This window comes from Dipodomys ordii, unplaced genomic scaffold, assembly GCF_000151885.1.
Source record: "Dipodomys ordii isolate 6190 unplaced genomic scaffold, Dord_2.0 Scaffold2, whole genome shotgun sequence".
NCBI classification, from domain to species: domain Eukaryota; kingdom Metazoa; phylum Chordata; class Mammalia; order Rodentia; family Heteromyidae; genus Dipodomys; species Dipodomys ordii.
In genome coordinates, this window is record NW_012267218.1 from 2,318,785 (window position 1) to 2,324,083 (window position 5,299).

The window sequence follows — 5,299 nt, forward strand, 5'->3', positions numbered from 1 at the left end:
TACTTGAGCCACAGTGCCACTTCCGGCTTTTTTCTTTTTGCTTATGTGGTGCTGAGGAATCGAACCCAGGGCCTCAGGCATGCAAGGCAAGCGCTCTGCCACTGAGCCACCTTCCCAGCCCCACCCCCTTTTTTTGGTGTGGGATGATTGCTTATTATAGGTAAGAGTCTTACCAGCTTCAAGCTGCAATCCTCAGATCTCACCTCCGGAGACACCAGCCACTGGTACCCAGCCAGAACACGTATTCTTTTTTTTGTTGTTCCGGTCGTGGGGCCCGAGCTCTGGGCCTGGGCACTGCCCCTCAGCTCTTCAGCTCAAGGCTAGCGCTCTACCACTTGAGCCATAACACCACTTCCAGCTTTTTTCTTTTTGCTTATGTGGTGCTGAGGAATCGAACCCAGGGCCTCAGGCATGCAAGGCAAGCACTCTACCACTGAGCCAACTTGCCACCGGCATCATGGTCTTTAACCAGGGTCAGCTGAGCCTTCAGCTACTTTAATGATAAAAGTTTTCACTTACTTTGGAAGGGGGGTTGAGCCTTGGACATGCTAGCAAGTGTTCTCTGCTTGAACCAAGCCCCCTCGCTGTCTGGTGTCTGAGGTGGTGTCTCGTGTCTGAGGTGGTGTCTCGTGTCTGAGGTGGTGTCTGCTGTTGCTGCCTGGGGCTCACGAGGTTGCAGCCTCTGCCACTGACTAGTTAGGATTACAAGTAGCGCTCTGCCACTTGAGCCACAGCACCACTTCTGGCTTTTGCTGTATATGTGGTGCTGGGGAATGGAACCCAGGGCCTCATGCATGTGAGGCGAGCGCTCTACCCCTGAGCCACCTTCCCAGCCCCACAAACTTTGAATAGGGTGGCTCAGGCGTGGTGGGACCCAGAGACAGGGCAGCTGGCACGGCTCACTGGGGAGGCTGCAGGCTTACACCAGTGCTCTCCATGAGCAGGGCTGACCGTCACTGAAGAGACACAACTAGGTAGCGGGGTGAGGTGCTGGGGGCTCACTCTTGTAATCCTGGCTACTCAGGAAGTGGAGATCTGGAGCATCAAGGTGCGAGGCCAGACTGCACAGAAAAGCTTTGTGGGACTCCACCATCTCCAGTTAACCAGCAATATGCTGGACTGGAGGCAGGGCTTCATAGCAGAGTAGCAGCCAGGATCCAGAGTTGGAGTTTCCTAGGTTCAAGTCCCAGTACTGATTTCAAGTTCAGTACCATCATGCGTGGGCATGCACACGCGCGCGCGCGCACACGCGTGCGCACACACACACACACACACACACGGAAGTGCTGTTGTGCAAGGCTCTGGGTTTAATCTCTGACATTAAAGGGGGAGAAGGTATACTGGTCTGCGCAGGGCCTCCTGGGGCTCCACTCTGGCCACCCAGAGGCAGGTGCGCAAGGCCTCAGGCAGGGCCCATGGCTGTGCATTACTGACACTTGGCAACGCTGGATCTCCTCACTGGTGACACGTGGGCACCTGTCATGCCCGTGAGCCGGGTGCCCAGGGCTGGCCTGCCAGCTGGGTCTCAGCACATCACAGTCTTCCAGGAAGGCCACTCCTCGGTGACAGCCTGACCTTCCAGGTTGCCTCTGGTCCACCCTAGGCTTTCACCTGTTGGGTCTGCACTGGCAGCTCAGCCAGCCAGTGGAAAGCCCGTTTGATGGGCTGCAGGGAGGCCTGGGGTTGCTGAAGCCCCTCTAGAGGAGGGGTGTGAAGCCCAGCCCGGGAGGAGCGGGCAGCCAGTTAAGGGCTGCTCTCTCCAGCCCCAGCCCCCTCCCCCCACCAGACGACCTTGAAAACGGAAGACTTTGGGAACAGAAGCCATCTGAGTAGGTGTCTTGGAGCTCTTTCTTACACCCTCCTGGTACTTGTGCCCAATATTCTGACCCCCAAGAAGGGCTTCCCAGCAGGATGCCGGTGGCTCACGCCTGTAATCCTAGCTGCTCAGTAGGCTGAGCTCTGAGGACAGCGGTTCAAAGCCAGCCTGGACAGGAAGGTCCATGAGACCTTTATCTCCAGTGAACTAGCAGAAAACCAGAAGTGGTGCTGTGGCTCAGTGAGGTAGAGTGCTAGCCTTGAGCTGAAGCGCTCCAGGACAGAGCCCTGAGATAGAGCACGTGCCACACACACACACACACACACGCACGCACGCACGCACTGCTCAGTGCACGTGCTGCCTGCTCAAGTGTGCCTTTGCCTTGCCCGCCAGCCCCACCCCTGCCTCCACAGCTCTCCTACCCCTCTCTCCAAATAAGACTTTTCCCTCCAGCCTGTGACCTTTGGCAAAGAACTCTGTGTCCTCCCGCCACTGCGGGCGGTGGCACCATCGCAGCCGACCAGTCCCGCCTCCGGCTCCCCTTCCTGGAGCCCTGAGTTGTCCTGACCCCCCAGGGCCCCATCCCCTCTGCCGGCCTCCGCAGTCCCGGCTTTGAGCACTTTATGTCCAGGGCCTCACCTGCCAGTCAGCCTTCTCCCTGCCTCCTGTTGCCATGGACACCTCTTGGAAATCCCCAGCTTCCAGGTGCTCAGCCCGCCCTCCTCGCAGAAGCACTTGGGCAGCAGTACCCCATTTTTCTCCAGGACCCACCCACCCACGCTGCCCTGGTCCCCAGCCTCTGTCAGCGACAGCAGTGTCTCCTTCTTCCACAAAGCCAAGAAAAAGCCTCTGTGCTGAGAGCCTTCCCAGCTCCCGGTCCTGTGGGCAGAGACCCCTGCATCACAGGCCCCCCACGATTACCTGTGCACGCAGACCTTTGCCCTGACACCACAGGGTCGAGCTCTCCAGGGCGGGGTAATGTGCTTAGGTCAGGTCTCGGCTAGAGCTCACCACGGTCAAAGGTCATTTTCTGTCCCTCGGCCCTCTCCCGCTCCCACCCTAACCCTGAAGCCTCTCTAGGAATCCACTTCCATTGATCCACTCTCCCTCACCCCAGCTGTCCTTAACCGCCCAGTCCACCCAAATTCTTTGCAGGCCTTGCTCCTCTGTGGCTACCCACAGTGCCCCTGGGCATCAGGCAGCAACATGGTGGAAGATAACGCTGGCAACGGCTATGACCTGTTCTGGGCTCTGCTGCCCAAGGCAGAGTCCATCCTCCTGTGCACACCCTCCTCGGAGCAGCAGAGGACTAGAGAGAGGGACTTCTTAGAGTTCCAGGGCTGGGGCGGGTGGTGAAAGGGAGGGACAGTGTCCCATGGGGGTGGGGGAGGGACAGCATCCCATGGGGGTGGGGGAGGGACAGCTTCCCGTGGGGGTGGGAGGGACAGCTTCCCATGGGGGTGGGGGGGACAGCTTCCCGTGGGGGTGGGGGGGACAGCTTCCCGTGGGGGTGGGGGGGACAGCTTCCCGTGGGGGTGGGGGGGACAGCTTCCCGTGGGGGTGGGGGGGACAGCTTCCCGTGGGGGTGGGGGGGACAGCTTCCCGTGGGGGTGGGGGTGCTGCTGCGCTCTCACACCTTCACTCACCACAGCCGCGGGCCGCAGAAGGCGCAGCCGGGGGCACGGCCTCCTGAGCTGTCTTGGAGGACATGCAGGCTTTCCAAGGCCATTTTCCCCATCCTTTCCCACCACACTCAGAGGCCTCCACAACAGGGAAGCTAGGAGAAACCACAGAGAAATGGAGGCCTCAAAGGGAGGAGAGGACAAAATTGAGGTCCTGAGCATAATATCCAGCAGCTCAAAATGAAGAAATGAACAAACAAATAAGAGGGGGAAGGGGCGTGCTGAAGGCGGGGTCCAGGCTGTGTGAGCACCCTGTCTGCACACACCCTGAGAGCCGGCTGCGTGCCCTGCGGTGGGTCAGGGCTGCTGGGGCACTTCCACGCGGCATCCCAGGCCGCTTGATCGCTTGCCTGCCTGCCCTGTGGGGGCCTGGACTGCCCCGTCCTGGGCTCCAAAAGCTCTTCTGCCTTCTGGGGCCAGGGGAGGCCCAGCGTGGGTGTACATGTGTACTGGGGTAGAGGTGCAGATGCCTGCTCAGTTCTCCTGGGGCAGGGAGACTTTCAGAGCGAAGTTCCCCAACCCCTGCCCTAAGGAGGCAGAGCGGGCAGGGCTCGATGGATCCAGGCAGAGCTGTGTACCCAAGCTTGTCCTGTGGCCAGTCTCCTTGCTGGGCAGAAACAGGATGGGGGCGACAGCCTGGCTGGTCCTGGCTGAGAAGGTGGGGGGCATTCTGGGGAGCAGACCTGGTAGACCTCTGCACAGGGTGGGGAGGGTTTCACTGTGAGTCTGGTGATTGGAGGTTTTGGTAGAAGGACCAGATGTGGGAGGAAGGCAAAAGCAGACCTATAATTCCTAGCCACTGCAATGTGATAATGCATATTAATGCTTCTGGAATGCATTCTGGCTCCTGAGTCGGCAAGGCCGAGACCCTAAGCCTCAGGCCTGTGTGAGGCAGGGGGGACCGGGCTCAGTTCCTAGGTGTCTGAAAGCAGCAGGGGAAATGTCTGCTTCCTTTTTTGGAGGCCACCTCCTCTTGAGGTGGGATTTCCTGGTGGGTGAATGGGGAGAGGTCATAGTCCACTGGAGCTCGGGAGGAAAGGAAGTTAAATGTTTTTTTTTTGTGCCAGCCCTGGGGCCTGAACTCAGGGCCTGGGCGCTATCCAGAGCCACAGCCCCACTTCCAGCGAAGATAAAGAGTTTCAAGGTCGGGGCTGGGAAGGTGGCTCAGTGGTAGAGCGCTGGCCTTGAGCTGAAGAGCTGAGGGGCAGCGTCCAGGCCCAGAGTTCAGGCCCCACAACTGGACCCCCCCCCAAAAAAAAAAAAGAGTTTCAAGGACTTTCCTGCCCAGGCTGACTTCTAACGAGAACCCTGAGATCTCAGCCTCCCAAGGAGCTAGGATCAAGGCATGAGGTCCGGTGTGCACTGGGTGGTGTGCACACTGTCCCTGGGAGCCGAGGGCCTGCCGTGGTCCTCCCACGTGCTGATGGGTAACAGCCACGGCCCCAGTTTTTCCTCAAGGTCACGGGGGTCAGGGTGGGAGTGGATGTGGAAAACATCTGGGGGAGGCCAGCAAACGCGCCACTGGGACGCGAGGAGGGGCAGCGGCCCCGCTCCGGGATTCGGAGCTCGCTGACCCGGGGCCCCGCCCACAGCCCGAGGCCCCGCCCCTCTCGCGCTCCACACCCCCACCCGCCAGCCCTCAAGTTTCTCCGAAGTTTTCCGCGGGTCTCGCTGTGCGCCCCGCCCTCCGGCTCGTGACGTAACAATGGTGCAGCGAGGCGGCCAATGGGCAGCGGCGGGGGCTGGCGGCGCGGGCCAATGGCGATGGCGGACGGTCCCGCGGTCTGGTCTGGCCCGGGCC